Source organism: Tiliqua scincoides, chromosome 5 (genome assembly GCF_035046505.1).
Source record: "Tiliqua scincoides isolate rTilSci1 chromosome 5, rTilSci1.hap2, whole genome shotgun sequence".
Classification (NCBI taxonomy): domain Eukaryota; kingdom Metazoa; phylum Chordata; class Lepidosauria; order Squamata; family Scincidae; genus Tiliqua; species Tiliqua scincoides.
Genome location: NC_089825.1, coordinates 3060308 through 3079771, shown reverse-complemented (window position 1 = coordinate 3079771; position 19464 = coordinate 3060308). Strand labels below are relative to the sequence as shown.

The following is a 19464-nucleotide window of genomic DNA, read 5'->3' as shown; positions in this document are numbered from 1 at the left end:
CTCTCCCTGCCAGTCCTGGGCATGACCAGCATTTTCACCCAGGGAGGGAATGAGAAGCTGAGTCACAGTATCAGGTTAAGGGGAGCATCAGCTGCAAAGCATCTCCACAGGCCTGAGAGGGCTGATGCGGAAGCTGCTATACTGACAAGCAGGAAGGGCCACTGGAGGGACACCATAGTGCTGCCTGGGAACACTGTTGCAGCACCTGCCATAATCCTGGTCCAAGTTTATGCTCCTTCAGGGAAATGGGGATACTTTCCTTTCCAGACACAGGGGCTCCAACTACAAGCAGGAATGGAAGGTGCAAAGCAAAGGGCCTTGGTCTCGGAAAAGGGGAACAAGGTGGCCTACAGCAGCAACTCCACAGGGATCCTTCACTCTCAGCTTGATGCATGAGTCTGGGCCCCATTCCAGTGGAGGCTTAAGAACATTCAGCCATTTAGCAGGGCAAAAACTGTTTAGAGGAAATCAGAATCATAGAGTTGGAAGACGCCTACAAGGTCATCTAGTCCAACCCCCTGCCTGTAGCAGGAAATCCTCCTAGACTAGAGCATCTCTAGCAGTCTCTGATGTTGAGTCACTGCTTGAAGATCTCCGGTGAGGGAGAATTCACCACCTCCTTTGGTAATTTGACCCACTGCTGGATCACCCTTCCCATTAAGAATGTCTGTGTCACAGAACATCAGGAGAGCCCAGATGGAGGGATCAGGTCCCAGGTGACTGTTGTCCACAATGGTTAACCAAGTAGGAAGCCATGCAGGCCTTGAAGGCTGTAGCCCTCCCTGGTGTTGCTCTCCTGTCAGTAGTATTCAACCTGGCCATGGAGATTCCATGATACAACCATCACGCATGAGAGCCTGTGACAGACTTCTCCTCCTCCTGAAAAGCCATTTAAACCAGTGCCGATCTCCACATCTCATGGTACAAAAGTCATGTGTTGTGTGGAGGGCTTTCATTGGTTCTGAAGCTGCTGCCTGCTTGGGGGACACACACACACACACCACACTCGCATCCACATTCCTGGCATCATGTCTACATGGCCAAGAGAGAATATTTCAAGCAGCTGTGCCAGGACCAGTTTCCCTGATGAAGCTGGAATAGGGCATGTGTGAAGTGAATGGGTTGGGGCTAAGAAGTCGCCTTATGCAGGGTAAGAGCCAACAGTCTAGAAACTTTCTCTGGTCAGGGAACCTGTTGCGCATCACTGGAACAAGCATTGCACGGCTGTCAGGTGAGTTCTAGAACACTGCAGAAGATTCCAGGAACAGAACAGGATTTCTCGAATGTGGTCATGGTCTGCTGTGACCAGGAAGCTGGCAGGCATCATGGTACACGATATGGAGTTGCTTCTGCAACACGCCTGTGTGCCACCTGCATCGTGGCCCAGCTGCCCTACAGCTTCCTAGTCTTTCCTGGTGGTAGCAAGTTACCTTGCTACCTGGAACCCTTTCAGTGTCAGTGTGGTGCCTGCCTCCTTAGAAGGCACCCCAGGGTGTGTAGGAAGACCCAATGCATGGGCTGCATGCCTTGCCTCCCCCCATCTCTGCCTGATGGCTCCACCAGATCATCACATGTCCAAATCAAGCACACCGTGAACTTTGCACCAGGGCTGGATTTTGTGTCAGATAATACAAATGAATCTAAATGAATAGGCTGTGTAGCTTGTTGAAATCAATGTCTCAGGTGCACGGAGAATCAGTCTGTTCCCTGGTGAGGCCAGGAACTGAACCTAGGAAGATGCGCAGACACTGAACTATGGGTCCTGGGCAGTGCAATGGTCACATGACTGATGATCTGTCAGAGCCCTACATGCTCCTCAGTGTGTATGCTTATTGCTCATTTCAATCAGGGCTTGCAACACAATGAGTGTGTCTGGGCATAGGGAGAGTTAATTACCCTACCAGGTCACTACTTTTTGCCTCCAGCTATTGGGCATGGGGGACTGATTTTTAGGCAGCCAGGTATTTTCCTTTATCCCAGAAGCAAGTGCCCAGAGCAGGCCTTCTCAAGTCCCTTCAGAGCACCCAGCAAGTTAGCCCAACAGGCTGATCTTGGTCCAATGCGACAGTTAATGAGATGCTTTGGAAGTATTTCCTGGAATTGTGTCAAGGGGAAAATGACCCCCTGTGCCTGCTGGTTTTGGAGCACAAGGGAGCTGGGAAAGAGGAGCACAAGCACACTGCTATGTCCCCACCATTTGGTTCACTGAGAGGAGAACAGTTTTAATGGAGAGGCAAATCCTTTAATCTCCAGATAGAAATCAGCTGAACAGCACAGGACAGAGACTATCCTATAGGCCAGGGCTTGCTCTGCATATCCTACTCTCCTTATTTAATCAGCTGTTGCTGTATTTATAAAGGGTGACTCAAGGCCTTTGCCAGGCACTTACTCTAATGCAGGCTGCCTTTGCTGCATCATAGCAGGCCTCAGATGGGGTTTGATTTCTGAACAGAGAGGACTTAGGCTTCTGTCTTCCTGGGAGAGACATCACCTGCAATGGGAACTCTTCTCCCTAATTCTAGAAACGTGCTCATGGGGGGGGGAGGCACTCTGGACATGCTTCAAATGCTCCATTTTCTAAATTATTTCACATGTTGCAATGCTAAACACGAACCACTGAAAACATATTCTGAAGCTGAGCCTTTCTGAATCCCTGCTACATATTAAGCTCTAGTGGGGCAGGAGTCAAGACATCTAGTACTGGGGCAGTTAATTTGGTGGAGAGCAGCAGAGTAGAATTTATAAAGAAAACCCCCAAGTCAACCTGCAACTGGAGAACATCCTTACTGTGGGTTTGGTTTCCCCAGGGGGATCTTCAGGGGTCTGCAACTGCCAGAACATCTGAACTGGGGTCAGGACTGTTGCCATCCCCTGTCCCAGGTCTTGTTGCCACAAAGGAAGAGTTCCCTGTTTTGTGGGGAAGAGGAGGCGGCAGCAGCAGCTGGGGCTACTCTTAGACTTCTGGTCCAACAGAGAAGGAAAATGGATTTGCTTTTGTCATTCTTAGGGTGCAATCCTAAACCCTTATGTCAGTGCTTTCCAGCACTGGCATAGCGGTGCTAATGGGACTGCTGCATCCTGCAGTTGGGTGTCACTCACGGAGGCCTCCTCAAAGTAAGGGAAGGTTTGTTTTCTTACCTCAGAGCCGCATTGCCCTTAAGTCAGTGCTGGAAAGCACTGACATAAGGGGTTAGGATTGTGCCCTTAGTTGTATGTAAACCGTTTTGGGAGGCCTCAGCCTGAAGGGCAGCACATAGATCAAGGCTGCAATCCTATACACACTTTCCAGGGAGTAAGCCCCATTGGATACAGTGGGACTTACTTCTGAGTAGACATGCATAAGATGGTGCACCAAGTTAAAGTTAACTAAACAAACTGAAAACCTTTACTGTACTTTGCACACAGCATTCTTTTCTTTAATGATCTTTCAATCAGTTCAATTACTGTACACAAAACAAGGTCCACTGCTCGAAATTCTCACCCCGCCAACCAAAATGCAACTAAGAAGAGACTTAGAAAGTTTTTTTTTTTAAATGGGGTGAGGGCAAGAGGAAAGCAGCAGTCTGCCAGCTGGAAGAAATCCTTTTGCCTGGGGAGGGCCTGGGGTGAGTCATAGGGGAAGCCCCAACAGCACTCAAGCAAAGCAGGGTAATGGTGGCTCACCACACAAAGGCACAGGCTTTGTCAGGGAGGAGAAAGAGGAGAAACAAGGACCAGTCAGCAGCAGCATCATCAATCACACTGTCTCTGGCTTGAGATGCATCCTTGTTGCACGTTTGAGAGAGTGGAGACACCAGATGTATACTCAGTAGTTCCCTGAAGGTGGTGGAGGCATCGTGACTTAGAACATGACATTTTCATCTCATAGCAGGTGCTGCAGTGGAACTCTGCAGAGGACCACTGTTCAGCTCTCTGTGGCAATGGTGCACAGGGTTCCAGATGAGTGTTTGGCCAGTAGCAGTGGCACAACTAGGGCATCTGGGACCCATACATTTTTAACACCCCAATACATCCTGCCCCAGGCCTCAGAAGGCCTTCTGGAGGACTTAGAAAGACACTTCCGGTTTGAAAGTCACCCCCCTAAAGATGTAATACCTGGGGCAATGGCCCCCCTGGCCCCCCCTTAGCTACACTACTGACCAGCAGTAGCAATGGTTGGAACCCCGTTTTCCCTGAAAGGGAGTAGTCCTCCCCCCCTTAGCTGTTGCAAAAGGAAGGCATGGTCAGACAATACAGTTGATAGTAGAAATAATCCTGAAATAATGAAATCCTGACACATGAAATAATCCTGAAGGGTTAGGAGGCAAGGAGTAGAGACATGAGGCAGAGATGCAGTATCAATGCATTGCAGGATGGGATCCCCCTTGCTTACCTGTGTGGGGTGCAGTGTGCTTACTTCCTTGTTGGGGTGATGAGATAAAGGTTCCTGTGGGTGTTTGCCTGGGGTAGAAAACCTGCAGTAAATTCTGAGAAGACCAAAGTTAACACAATATCTTGCCGTGTGTGTTGTGAGCAGCAGACGGTTGTTTGTGCAAAGTGCCCTTTCACCACCATTCCCGAGTGACCAGAGAGGTGCAGCCCCAGGCTATGCACCTGGGAAGCTGAGCTGCAGTCTCCCTGGCAGGGGCTTACACACTGGAGTGGGTGTGCTGTGATTGGCTAGCAAAGCAAGTCTGTATTCTATGCCCTGTTTGGGGAAGTGAATGGTGGCAAGTGCCCTTTCCTGCTGTTTTGCCTTCCCATTGCTCCTAGTGGGGTCACTCTTGCTTGTAAGTCTGTTGTTGGCCTAGTGTTGTTCTAGCATCAGGGTTGTGCCCGTTGAAGGATCTGGCACTTGTGGACTCCTCTTGTCACTCCTTTGCCACGTCCCACCCTCCTCCCTGCACTGGAATCTCTGCCAGCAGAGTTCTGCTGGTACCCGAGCGATGCCTGCGTTGCTCTTGCACAACACTGCTGTGCCCTTACGACAGCATCTCTGAGTGGGGGGCTTCCACACTGGCGGGGCTGCCTCTGCTCTGGTGTACATGGAGATGACCTGGCTGGTGCATCTCAGGGACAGGTCTGGGCCTTACTGCCCATGCTCCATCCCGCCTGTTGGGGGCCTTTGGGTGAAGGATGGCCTGGGCAGGAAAATCAGCCCCCTGCAGCTCTGCCCCACCATGGTGGCTGGTGGCGTAGCTGGGGGGTCACAGCACTGAGTGTGGCAGGCACCTGAACGCCCCTGTGGAAGCCCTTCTGGGCGGCGAGAGCAACGCGGAGCCCGGTCTGCCTGCCGCAGTGGCGTAGCCAGAGGGGGGCAAAGCGCTGAGTCTTGGGGGAGCCTCCCCACGGAGTACGCCTCGGAACGGCTCCGAAGGGGAAGGGCCGCCTGCACACCGCGGAACGGCTCCCCCAAGACTCAGCGCTTTGCCTCCCTCTGGCTACGCCACTGCAGCAGGCAGACGGGGTCCGCAGACACTTCTGGCTGTGCCCCCCACCCCTCTGGGAGGAAACTTTGCGCCCCCGACAAGCCTCCTCTCCGACCCCTGCTACGCCACCGCAGCATCCCGCGCCGGGCTCGCCCAGCAGGCGCAGCCGCGCTCCCTTCCCGCCACGCCCTGACAGCCGCCCCCGCCCCCAGGCGAGAAGCCCCGCCCTCCCTTCGCGCGCGCCACCCAAGCCTGCCTCCGCGGCTCCTCTTGCCCCGCCTCCCGGGACGCCTCTCTGATTGGTCGCTGCGAGGAAGGCGGTGGCACCGATTGGCCGCGTGAGGAGATGCTCGGCCAGCAATTTCGGTTGCGGCGGGCGCGGCCTGAGGCGGGGCGCCCCGTGGCCGCCGCAGCTGCTTACCGAGGCCCCGCCCCCTTCCCGCCCTTCTCCCGGCAGGGCTCGCCTGAGGGGACGAGGCGGCGGGCGGCTGCTGCTGCGCCTGGATCTGCCGTCGCGGTGAGGGAGGCGGCCGCGCGCACGGAGGGTGCGGGGGCGTGGCGCGTGCACGGAGGGTGTGGGGGGAGAGGCCCCCCCGCTCGGCCCCACCTCAGCAGGCCGCCCCGTGGGGGGGTGACTCTGGAGCGGGGCGGAGCGGGAAGGCTGCGCGGCCGGGACCTGCCTGGAAGCCGCGGTGGGCGTGGACGGGCGGCTGGACGCGTGTCGTGCGCGCACGTGTGAACGGGGCGTGGGCCCCACTTCCTGGCTGGACCCTGCTCACCGACCAGACCCCCCCCCCCGGTCTGGACGTCGGGCCTCTGCAGTGAGTGCGGTCTCGCGTTGGGTGGGGGCCCCTGAGCCTCTGCAGGGGGTGTTCTGGGGTGGCACGTGGGACTCTCCCAGAGCTGCCTGAGCGCTCCCACGACGCCTTGGTTCTCCAGCTGACACGTGTTCAGAACGGGGCCTTTCCTGCCCCTCGAGTGGCATAGTTGGAGGGGCGTCAAAGCACTCAGTATTGCAGGCGCTTCACTGCCCCTCCCCCTCGCCCTGGAAGCCAGTCCCCTGGAGAGGGGCAGCCCCCAGGGTGCAGCAAGGCGCCTGCAAACCTGGGTGCTTTGACCCCCTCTGGTTGCGCCATTGCTTCTGCCTTCTCTTTTTTCCCGCCTAACTGCAGAGTAGGAGCTGCGGAGGGTGGTGGCGTAGCTGGAGGGGGGGTGGAGCAGGCACTGTGGCAGGGAGAGGGCAAGCGGCCCCTTCCTTCGGTGTCATTCCTAGTGGGAGGAGCAAAATGGAGCCTTACAGCTCAGTTTTACTCCCCCCACCGGGAATGGCTCCAAAAGGAGGGCCCACTTGCCTGCCTCAGCGCTCCGCCCCCCTCCAGCTACGCCACTGGCAGAGACACTGTTTTTCCATGCAGAAAGTCCAAGGTCCGGTCCCTGGCAGGCAGTGAGAGCTGGGAGGATGCCCTCTCTTGAGTCAGGGAGAGCCACTGCTGCTCACAGTGGAGCCAGGCTGGGCCAGCATTCTGGTTCAGTCACTTCAGACGTCCAGTGTGCCTGTTTGTGCGGCCTTCACTGTCTGTATTACTTTCTGGTTGTCCTTCAGCAAGGCAGAGGCCAAGGAGGGAACAGAGAAGGTGGTGATGTGCTTGTAACTATCAGTCTTCTCCATCAGCCAGGGAGGGCTGGGCTGGGCTGGAATGATGGGGGCTAATAGACATGTCAGGAAATTTGCAGAGAAGGGGTGGGTGGAGGGAATGCTGCCCAAATAGGTCCCTCTGCCTGAGAAGCTGCCTTAGCTGTGTCATTCCAGAGGAAGTGGGAGCTGCTGCGGAAGAGGCTGAGGCAAGTCTCAAGTTTATATATTTTGCTGTGAAAATCCCTGGCTTTCTTCTTGGCCTCTGGAAAAGAAGCAGGTTGCCAAGAGGGTAACTGGGAAGTTTAGTGCGGGCCATGCATCCTGGCCTCTGCCTCTCCTTTCTCCTCCTGGTTACGTGGTCCCTTGCCTGCTGTTGTTTTCTGCAGCTGTGACTGGTTGGTCTCCTTCCCAGCTTTTACAGGGATGGTTCTAGCATTGCATCAGGGATATTTTGTGCTGTAGCTCAGTCTCACAGCCAGGATATGTGTTTGCAGGACCAATGCTTGAGGGGATGGGCGTGGTGAGCTGCATGGCTACAGCCGCAGCAGCAGAGGCCAGCCAGCCTGTATGGAACTCTGCACTCAGTCATCAGCACAAGAGATCTGAACGGAAAGCTATTTATATAAGTCAGAGCTGGGGGCACCGATTTAGAAGGAACAGTTGTCATATTTTCAGTATTAAATGAGAGTGGTATGAGTGTGACGCTGCCTGGGTAAGTTTAGACACAGGGACCTGCTGTTCTTGGGGAGGAAGGGGGCCTCTGCACAGACTCGCCTGCCTCCAAGTGTGTACCAAGCCTGCCTGCCTGCTTTGTCACTGCCACATTTGCCTTTTGTGAAAGAGTCTTAAACTTAAAATTCTGGGAGGGTGGTGGCATTTCTGTGTCTGAAGCAGCAGAGGGGCCAAGTGTGACCATGTGCTCATGGCTGATGTCAAAGAAACAGCCTGTGGTCTGCAGCGTCTGTGCTCCTGGCCCTTCTCAGTGTGCATTTCCCTCAACTCTTCCTCCTCCCTGCTCTGAACATCTATTCCTCCAGCTGTCCTCCTACTGTGCTTTCATGACTGCTTTTCTTTTCCCCTTTGTTTTTGGAAGGATTGCTTAAAACTTGTATCTGGCATTTATTGCAGTGAGTTACTTTTCATGCTTGTTAAAAGATCATGAAGATTAACAACTTGTGTTTAGCAACAAATGCAGAGGAATTGTATCATTCATTGGGTGTGCTGTTGCTGCTGGGAGTGCAAGGAAGCCTTCAGGTTGATGTGTAACTTTCCACAGTGCCCACCTCCATCAGTGACACATGGACTGCTAACTTGGTTGTTTGTCAGGAGTTGGCATTGTTCACTAATGCGAGTGACATCTCTTCAGGTAATTGCAAAACGTTCAGCATCTCAAACGCATTTCAGTATAGTAGGTCCCCATTTTACGATGTGCTCACTTTGTGATCAAGTCAGTTTACAATAGAATCTCTGTTGTAAAACAGGGTTCGCTGTATAATAAGTTATTCAATTCGTAGGTGATGGATGAGCCAGTTAGTGTTGTGAATGCAAATGTTTGGTAGCATCCCAGCCAATAGTTGTGTTCTTTACTTCATGGCTGTGTGTGTATCAAGGGAAGGATACAGCCTTGTAACGTGTTTGATAATTACAACATTATAAATTGACAACTATGGCCCTTAAATAATGCAATAAGCACCTTTCAAACCAATTTTAGAGAGGAAAATCACTTTGTTCAGTGGTGGAAGTGGAGGTCTTGGAATGACTTAGCAAAAAATGATGCATTATGGGTTTCACATTATAGTATCTGCACAATACATTGAGGTCTGTGGAACTGATTACTGTCATAAAGCAGGGGTCTGCTGTATGCTCCTCTGGCCTTTTGTATCAGCCCTACTAGTTTTCAGGAAGAGCTCATTGTCTTCTTAGCTCTTGGTATGATTCCTCCTTCTTCAGTCTAGAGTCCCTCTAGTTGCTTGCTGTTGTTGTAAGTTGAATCGTACCTGGTGATTAATTTCTGAAATAGAAAATACTAATGTTCATGGCAGTTTAGGACTTCTGAAGGTTCTGCTTTTCAATAACATGTTCTGGGTTGTGGCTACAAAATTGTGAGGGAAGGAATCCTCAGTACATGATCAGAGGCACTCCTCCACCACTCTTCCAGGGTTGGCTTCAGTGACATGACTTGAAATAAACCTTGCTACATGGGACATGATGCTTCACTGCATTTTGTTGGATGCAAATGCTGTTCAGTTTCTTGCTGAGTAATTTACTATAGTGTATGGATTGCCCTTGGTGACAGACAGGTTTGTGATGTGATAATGAACCTCTCTGGAGCAAACGTAACTGAAATCTGAGATTGCTTTGGAGTGAGTGATTTGGGGGCAGGTAAGGGCTTTGGGTCCTGGGAATGCAGCTTTTTTTCCCTGCTGGAGGAGAACTGAGTCATCTGAGTTGGATAGGCAGGAAAACTAAGGAATATAGAATGGGAGAGAGGGTCAAGGGCTGATGCAAAATGTGCAGGAGGTGTTGGAGTGTGATGGGGGCACATTTGGAGAGGTGGGAGATGAGACCCATTTCTAAGTGAAGAGAAACTGGCCAAAAGAAGTGCAAGGGGGAGACCTTGATGCAGATGAAAGGTGGAGACCAATGTGGCCCTGAAGAGAGTTCTGCAAGATGGAGGAAATTGGCAAAGGCTAATGGATAGGTTGAGGGTGTGGCTGTCGCATGGGTTATGTCATGCAGGTATGTGCAGTTTGATCTCTTGAAGGCTGGCTTGATAGCTTAGACTTGAAATGTGACTCCAGATTGAGCAGGAGGAGGAGAAATAAGGTGGGGGAAAGGAAAGGGGGCAAATTATTCTGTGAGGTTTCTTTGGATCTGCTGTAGCTGTCTCTTTGCTGCCCTGTGGTGTGGCTGTGGCCTTCCTACTGGAAGTGGGTTGTTGCAAGTGGTGCTCTTCTGTCTATCCTCCTGCTTACTCACATTCCTTGCAGCTCAGTCCACTCTGTTTCTTGACTCTCATCACATGCTGAGGTGCTGCTGCACAACCATTTTCCTTTGAATGGCACAGAAGATGAACATAAGAACAGCCCCACTGGATCAGGCCATAGGCTAATCTAGTGCAGCTTTCTGTATCTCACATCGACCCACCAAATGCCCCAGGGAGCACACCTGATAACAAGAGATCTCATCTTGGTGCCCTCCCTTGCATCTGGCATAGCCCATTTCTAAAATCAGGAGGTTGCACATACACATCATGGCTTGTAACCCGGAATGGATTTTTCCTCCAGAAACTTGTCCAATCCCCTTTTAAAGGTGTCCAGGCCAGATGCCATCACCACATCCTGTGGCAAGGAGTTCCACAGACCAACCACACGCTGAGTAAAGAAAAATTTTCTTTTGTCTGTCCTAACTCTCCCAACACTCAATTTGAGTGGCTGTCCCCTGGTTCTGGTGCTATGTGAGAGTGTAAAGAGCATCTCTCTATCCACTTTATCCTTCCCATGCATAATTTTGTATGTCTCAATCATGTCCCCCCTCAGGTGCCTCTTTTCTAGGCTGAAGAGGCCCAAACGCCGTAGCCTTTTCTCATAAGGAAGATGCCCCAGCCCAGCAATCGTCTTAGTTGCCCTCTTTTGCACCTTTTCCATTTCCACTATATCCTTTTTGAGATGTGGCAGCCAGAACTGGACACAATACTCCAGGTGTGGCCTTACCATCGATTTGTACAACGGCATTATAATATTAGCCGTTTTGTTCTCAATACCTTTTCTAATAATCCCAAGCATAGAATTGGCCTTCTTCACTGCCGCCGCACATTGGGTCGACACTTTCATCGATCTGTCCACCACCACCCCAAGATCTCTCTCCTGATCTGCCACAGACAGCTCAGAACCCATCAGCCTATATGTGAAGTTTTGATTTTTTTGCCACACTGTGCATGACTTTACACTTACTTACGTTGAAACGCATCTGCCATTTTGCTGCCTATTCTGCCAGTCTGGAGAGATCCTTCTGGAGCTCCTCACAATCACTTCTGGTCTTCACCACTCGGAAAAGTTTGGTGTCGTCTGCAAACTTAGCCACCTTACTGCTCAACCCTGTCTCCAGGTCATTTATGAAGAGGTTGAAGAGCACTGGTCCCAGGACAGATCTTTGGGACACACTGCTTTTCGCCTCTCTCCGTTGTGAAAGTAGCCCATTGACACCCACTCTCTGTTTCCTGGTCTTCAACCACTTCTCAATCCATGAGAGGGCCTGTCCTCTAATTCCCTGACTGTGGAGTTTTTCAGTAGCCTTTGGTGAGGGACCGTGTCGAACGCCTTCTGAAAGTCCAGATATATAATGTCTACAGGTTCTCCCGCATCCACATGCCTGTTGACCTTTTCAAAGAATTCTAAAAGGTTTGTGAGGCAAGACTTACCCTTACAGAAGCCATGTTGATTCTCCCTCAGCAAGGCCTGTTCATCTATGTGTTTTGAGATCCTATCTTTGATGAGGCATTCCACCACCTTACCCGGTATAGATGTTAGGCTGACCGGACTATAGGTTTCCCAGGTCCCCCCTCCTTCCCTTTTTAAAAATTGGTGTAACATTTGCTATCCTCCAATCCTCTGGCACCGTGGCCATTTTGAGGGACAAGTTGCATATTTTAGTCAAGAGATCAGCAACTTCATTCTTCAATTCCTTAATAACTCTTGGGTGAATGCCATCAGGACCCGGAGACTTATTGATCTATAATTTATCAATGAGGTCTGAAACATCATCTCTTTTAATCTCTATCTGACTTAATTCCTTGGTCAGGAGGGGCCGTTTGGGCAGCAGTATCTGCCCGGGGTCTTCTGCCGTGAAGACAGATGCAAAGAACTGATTTAATTTCTCTGCCATCTCTAAGTCTCCTTTTATCTCCCCTTTCCCTCCCTCACCATCCAGAGGGCCAACCGCTTCTCTGGCAGGTTTCCTGCTTCTAACATATTTGAAGAAGCTTTTATTATTCCCCTTAATGTTGCTGGTCATGTGTTCCTCATAGTCTCTCTTGGCCTCCCGTATCACCTTCTTACATTTCTTTTGCCACAGTTTATGTTCCTTTTTATTCTCCTCATTAGGGGAAGACTTCCATTTATGGAAGGAAGCTTCCTTGCCCTTTACAGCCTCGCTAACTTGGTTCGTTAGCCAGGTGGGGACCCTCCTGGACTTAGTTGAGCCCTTCTTCCTTTGTGGTATACACTCCTGCTGGGCCTCTATTACTGTTGTTTTAAGCAGTCTCCATGCACTCTGGAGAGATTGGACTCTTTTTACCTTCCCTTTCAACCTCCTTCTAACCAACCTGCTCATTTGAGGGAAGTCAGCTCATTGGAAGTCAAGCGTTTTGTGAGAGATTTGCCGGGTATTCTTCCCCCATGTGCATGTCGAAACGAATCACAGCATGATCACTGTTCCCCAACGGTTCAGTAACACTGACATCTCTAACCAGGTCCTGAGTACCGCACAATATTAAACCCGGAGTCACCTGTCCTCTGGTGGGCTCCATGACTAGCTGCTCTAAGGCACAGTCATTTAACATGTCCATTGATGGTCATGACTAAATGACCATCAATGTACTCCTGCAGAGTAGTTGCTTTGTATATTGGGAGTTAGTGTAGCATAGTGGCCGAGTGGTGAACTGTGGTCAGGACTTCCCTGATTTGGATCTTGCCTCTGCCGTGTGCTATCTAGGTGGCCATGAACCAGCCTCAGCTCCCCTCCTGCAATCTGGGGATGATGATACTTAACTCCCCTTACAGGATTGTTGTAAGGTTAACAATGGGATAATGCATGTGCAGTGCTTTGCCTGTGCAGAAAGCCCAATTCAGAACGTCTCTGACTTGCCCAAAGTGTCCCATAAGCCACAGTGACTGTTCATGGCTGCCCATTTTCTCTTTGCACAGCTCTTTTTGTGCTTGTCCCACATCCCTCCACAAAGCTGCACCTGTGCAGAAAGAGAACCAACTTGAGTAACAATGAAATTAATTAAGGGTGTCTGGAACAGAAAACCCTTATGTAAGTCAGGGAGTTCCTGTATGAATGTTACATATTCTTATTTTTATTCATCCTAATGGCAGATGATGATGTCTGCCATATGTTGGCATTGTGAAAAATGAACATGTACTGAAGTAGGCTGTGAAATAGACCTACAAGGAATAGCAAAGAGAGTCAGTGCTTCGCTGCTGAATGTTTGAGCCCTTTGTATTCTTCCTGCTAGTAAATAGTTGCCAAGGATTTTGCTGGTGGTGTGAAGGATTTTACAACCAGTGTTGTATTCCTGTATTGGCCATTAGGGCTTGTGAATGCTCTATTTATTGCTTGTTTGTGGTGTCTTGGCACGTCACCCTCTTGGGCTTCTGCCTTTGTTTACTATGTCTTTGACATGCAGAAACCAAATCCAGTTTGATTCATCATTTGGGTAGGGACTTTGGGTGCATGTAATCATGCACCATGAGTACGTCCCCTCTCTTTTTGTGCTGCATCCTCGAATAGCTAGCTTGAAGTTCTCTTGCCAAAATAACTCCAAGCAACCTAACCTGGTAAAGTAGATTGGAATAACTTTCTCATTTTGAAAGTTAAATAGTCACACGGTGTCTGATATGTAAGGTTACCAGTTGCAAATAGGGACAGAGTGCCTATACCTTTAACCATTGTATAGAAGAGGGATTTTTGGGAGATGCAGCTCAACATGGAAGGGTTCGAAAAGCTTCACCTGCCCAAATTCCCTCTTTGTACAATGGTTAAAAGTAAAGGCACTCTGTCCCCCTTTGTATCTGTAACCCTACTGATATGCAGTGGGGCCCTTGCTGGCCTGTGAGGCTCCAGAGGCAGAGGCCTTGAGCTGAACTTCTGTTAGAACAGTAGAGTTGTTAGGACTTCCTTGCTTGCTTGGTGTGGGCCAAAGGCAGAATCATTTAATCCGTGTTGGGAGTCTGATTATTGTCTTTAAACAGCTGAGTGGATATTACTCCCTAAGCTTCTCGCTTGGATGGTGCCGCCCACCTGTGTTGTGCTACTCATACGGATGAAGCTGGGATGCTTGTTGCTATTGCTGCTTTAAAGGTAGCCAAAACCTGGGCAACCTGGTTGCTTTCTGTGGTGCCGAGGACAGTGGTTCTTGGAGTGCAGTTTTACTTTTTATTGGCTCTCAACAGCAGTTAGCTGCTGTCTCTTGGTCAGACTTGCTGGGCTGCAGCTCCAGCAGCTGAACTTGATGCTGCAAATCAAGTTGGATCTGAATTCTGAGTACTTGGCACAGTCTTCTTCCTGTTGTTGCTCTTTTGTTGTCTTCCTTTCTCCAAGAATCTCCAAACAGTATATGTGTTGTTTCCCTTTCTTATCTGCTGTGAGGTACATTAGCCTGGGAGTTGTTGATTGGTCTAAGGTAGCCTGGGGAGCTTTGTGGTTGTTGTGTTTTGAACCCAGGTCTTTTCTAGACTAGCCTAGCACAAATGGGTCTGCAGCACTGCCTGTCTAATGTGCACGTTTTTGTACTTGGGTAGAAGAAACAGGGAACAAAATATTCTGAAAGAAGCATTCTTTAGGTGTGGTGGCTGTGGCAAAGGAAGACTAGATGGTCAGGGGAAAAATCTCTGCACGAACAATGGGCAGCACAGGGATCAAGTCACTGTCTCAGGTTGTGTGCCAAATTTTAAGATAAGAATCTGTTCTTGACTTGGAAGCTGCCAGCACTGATAATGCTCTGCTAAAAAGCAACATTTATGGCTATACATGTAGACAAGACACTTCAGTTTAACGTTAGTTAATAACTCTTTTTTGAGAGAATCTGCCTCAAATGTGGATGTATGTGAGTTCGCTTTCCTGATATCACATTCTAAGGATCTGACCTCCATTCCCTAAGTCTGAACAACCGTTACATCCCAAAGTGCTGACATTTGCTGCTCCCTTCTGTATAAGAAGAACTCCACTGGATCAGAACAGAGATCTGTCTAGTTCAGCATTCTGCGGGTTGTGTCTGTTTTTTTCTTTTTATTCATTTCTCATATTTTTTAATCCCACATTTTACCATGTAAATCAAAGTGGCTAACAGTCGTATACAAGGGAAGCAGCTGGACCTGAATCCCAAAATCTGTAGAAATCCAAGCGTTCCAAATCTAGTATCCACGAGAGAGAAAGAGGACTGTGACAATAATGGCTGTGCCCTTCTTCTGAGTCCTGTTCCAAAGCCTAAACTTTACATCAGAGATGTGATACTGGCTAGGAAATGGAAGGCCTGGTACAGAGCTATCCTTTGTGCCCAGTAAAATTTTAAACTCCTAATAGGTATAGATCAGATTTTATGATTTAAGTGAAACCACAGATCTGACAGTGAGTAAATCTGTCAAGGCACATTTAATCAGGCAGTTGGAACAACTTCTTCTTGCAAATGCAGACTTGATGGTTTCTTATAGGATGTTGGTGCATTGAGCTTGGCTTTGATGGCCCTAATCAAAAGCCAGGGATGAATAATTCATTGCAGGATTTCAGATTTACAACCTTGAATGTTCTCATCAAGAGGTTGAAGGTGGGGCTTTTTTTCTAGGTTGCTATGAGCAGCCCTAATGACTGCTTGTAAGCATGTTGTAGTAGCAGATTTCTGTGGCCTTTTGGCTTCATTCAGAACCAAATACTGTACTAGATGTGGAGCGTGTCAGTCTGTTCTCCCTTGTCCAGGTTTGTAGTTTAGGGGTGCTCATGGACTTGATCTTGTGGCTCAGAATGCTGTTGGTCAGTTTTGGCTGGTGCACTAACTGCATCCTTTCTTGAGTCAGGTGGACCTGGCTTTGGAGTCCTGTGTGCTGGTGCCATTGAGGCTGTTGTAATGCCTTCTGGGGGGCATCTTAATCTGTAATCTGTAATGCATCTGTAATGTTGTAATGCCCTGGGGGCTGGGGATAAGAATAGGCCCTCAGTTTGGCTGTACTTGTCGTAAGAGGCGACTAAAAAGCCACCGGGTAGATGGGGCTCATCAGCCTGGGAAGGCAGCTCATCTGAGAGAAGGAAAACTCTGATCCCAAACCTCCACTGCCTTATGGCTACATCCAGTTATGGAAAAGGCTTCAGGAGTCAACCTCGAGGCAAAATCCGGAGCCGGAGCCCCTGAGGCAGTTCATGGCTGAACACAGTCATGTTCTGGCAATTCCTGAGACGCCGCTGGAACCAACCGTATTGGCCTCTGCCTTTCCATTGGACCATTTCGGCGACGTGGAGAGGGGGGATTTGCTGCATGGGTAACAGCCTATCCTCCATACCTACTTTACCCAGGCTTCGCGCACTGGAGAGGACACTCTGTTCCAGAACCACCATTCAGAGCGTGACACCATAGTCTTCCGAGACCGGAGGATGCCAACTCAATGCCTACTACTTGAGGGTGTGTTTTGAAGGTGGGTTGGAAACTTCAGTTGGTGTGGAGTGCAACTGCTAAGCTTTTGACTGAGCTCAGGGATTGAGATCATTGTGTTTCTGAGCACGGTTCAAGGTGTTGATGGTGACTTTTGAAGCCTGACTCCCTGAAGAATGGTCTCTCCCTGTGCAAGACTGTCCATCCTGTGAAGCCATTGCGGTTGGGCCTCTTGTGGTTATTTCTAACAGTGACTTGTGTGGCAGCCTTTTATTCTGTGGTGCCTGGCCTGTGGAATTCCCAGTAGTGCTTAGAAAAATTCCTTCCCTGGTGGCATTCTAGCTGGGATTCAGAACTTTCATTTCAAGCCTCTAGGTGTAAGTTTTTTCTTCTTCTCCTTCTTCTCACTTAGAGCAACTTTGTTGTTGCCCCACTGATTTGTACAAGATTTGTACTTGATGTGCTGTTTCTGTTTTTTGTGTTTAATTGTTTTTGAGCTTTAGTTGATTTTAATGGCATAAGCTGCCTTGGGCTGCCTGTAAGATTTGGAAAGGCAAGATAAAATATGTTCGTACTATATTGGTGGCTTGTAATTTGATTCCTCCAGAATTCTTTCATGAAGGTGTTAGCTGCGATTGTTGGGGATGGGGTGGGAAGGCAAAGCTTATAATTTTTTACTTGTAGTTGTGGGTCCAGGAGATCTGCATTTCCATGATTAAGGAATGTGGTGCTGTAGCACATACAAAAACAGCTGAAGTGATCTTTGTTTCATGCTATGATGAGTTGTGAGAGTTCTTGTCTGTTGTTTTTGCTCTGAGGATAAACCCAAGTGTGTCATTCTTGCATGATTGCTGCCCGTATTGTAGAGTTGTTTGGTTCACTTGCTAGTATTCTCGGGGTGTGGTTTGTTTCTACGTTCATTTTTCTTCAGGGATCCTGAGTCACCTGGTCTGTGATGGACTGGTGGATGGATGGTCTTGCCTACTAGTAAATGGTTAAGGACTCTGTTTTGATCCTTTCCATTATTAACCCTGTACAAATGCTGGCTAGTAAATAGGTGGCAGTCAAACTGTAAAAGGCACTGAAAGCACTTACTGGCCTTGCTTGTTAACCCAGGTTTGGGATAAAGGGCTGCAATTCTGGAGACAGAGCTGCTGGGCCTAATTCAGCCCTCCCACCCCATCTTTCTCTCTGCTGAGTCATGTATGCAGTGGGAGGTCATATTTGCAAGTGCTGAGACAGCTCCTTCCTTGCATTCATTCTCTTACTGGGAGGAGAAGAGGAAGGCTGCTCTCTTGGTCTCTCTGCCTGCTAGCTTGCCAACCTGCAATTTGGAGGGAGGGGGTGATTTGGGTACAAAAGGTTCTGTGGGTTTTGCATTCCTTCCCCCCTAGACAGGGGCAGAGATGGAGGGTAAGACCTTTAGGAGGCATGTGCAAAGCAGACTCAAATATTTGGGGTCTTTGGTTTTTAAGCTAATAAAACTTCTTGGCCATGGGATAGGTGTGACTTGTGCTTTTGAAGGTCATCCCACATCTGTTCTTGTTATTCAAAGCATTGCTGTCCTCTCTCCCTGCTTGATGTCCCTCACTGAAACTCTGAACTTTGATTGGAAACTTAAATTTGTTCTGACAAAATAAGATTTCCTTGGAGAAGGGTAATGGTGTTGAGCAGGGGTGTCCAAAGTTTTTGGTAGGAGGGCCATATCATCTCTCTGACTCTGTGTCAGGGGCTGGGGGAAAAAAAGAATTAATTTACATTTAAAATTTGAATACATTTACATAAGTATATATAAATGAATATATTAAAGATGAACTTATATGAATGCATGAAGGTCTTGCAATAGCTCAAGGCCTATAAAAGACCTTGCACAAAGCAAGGCTGTCCTTTCTTTTGCTGCTGCTACTGCATCACAGACAAGAAACAGCAAGCAGTGGAGGAAGCTCTCATCCCACAGCTCATGTGAGAGGTCAAACAGTCGCCCTCATGCTGAGAGCAGTTGCGTAGGGCCAGTGCGGGCTCCAACAAATCTCCAGAGGGCCAGAAGCTCTTTGGAGACTGGGTGCTCCCTGAGGGCCACATTGAGAGACCTTGAGGGCCGCATGTGGCCCCAGGGCTGGAATTTGGGCACCCCTGATGTTGAGTTGTGGAAAGAGAGGTGTTTGGATCTCCCAGGGAAGGGGCTTCCCCATTTTGATTCTGTTGCTGAAAACCCCCTACCTTTAACACACTGTGTGCTTTAAAATCTATTGGATTTCTTGGTTTTTTTCCGAAGGAATGCCAAGGAAAAAATTCAAGCCCACAATTTCAGAAGGTGGATGTCTGTATGCATGTATGACAAATGGAAGTAAAATGAATTACTGCTTAAGGAAGCTGTTTTGAATGCCTGAGAGGGAGATAAAGTGGGGTACAAATTTATAAATAAATAGATGTCACTTTTCCTAAGAGCTCAGACTGTTTCCTATGCCTTCTCAGGAATGTTGAGTTTGACTAACGCCACATTTGTCCCTGCCCTTTGGATTGGGGGCTTTTCATAACTGCCAAGCTGTGTGACTGATCTGGATCTAGTCTTTCTCCTCTCAAAGTTTCTGGCAGGTAAAGTCAGAAAGGTATGGAAACAAATGAAATATGAAGATTTTGATGTGCATATTAGGCTTAGGAACTCCTACAGACAGGCTGATGGCATCTTGTTCTCATGCCAAATTGCTTTTAGGTTTCCAATGTCTTGTTAGTGGGGTGAAAAGTTTCTGTGGGTAGGAAAGGTTGGGAAATTGAACAAGGAGTGCTGCAGAAGTGGAGGGTATTCTTTCTCTCTTGGCCTTGTACAGGACTGCAAGTCCCTCCTTTAAAGGAACTGACTGTGTAGAATGTTGGAGGTCTCTTTCCTCAAGTTGCTGCGTTTTGCATGAATGTAAACTAGGTCTTGAATGCAGATATGTTCCCAGACTTGGGTGTAATCTTGTGTTGGGTGCTGCAAGTCTGAAAACTTACTTTCCTATATACCAATGGTGTTTAGCACCAGGACCCACTTTTCAGAATGGCAATCTGTCGGGACCCAC

General features: G+C 49.0%; 1 protein-coding gene across 13 annotated transcripts in view; it reads left to right on the top strand.

Moving 5' to 3' along the window:
• The first annotated feature begins 5795 nt into the window (after positions 1-5795).
• MAP4 (microtubule associated protein 4) overlaps positions 5796-19464 on the top strand; it is a 174599-nt gene continuing 160930 nt past the window's right edge. For 11 of the 13 annotated variants that reach the window (XM_066626807.1, XM_066626808.1, XM_066626817.1 and 8 more), the window contains exon 1: positions 5797-5925. The gene's annotated coding sequence lies outside the window, so the exon portion shown is untranslated. Of the gene's footprint in view, positions 5926-19464 lie in introns of all 13 variants that reach the window. The other 2 variants (XM_066626816.1, XM_066626813.1) reach the window with 1 other exon arrangement.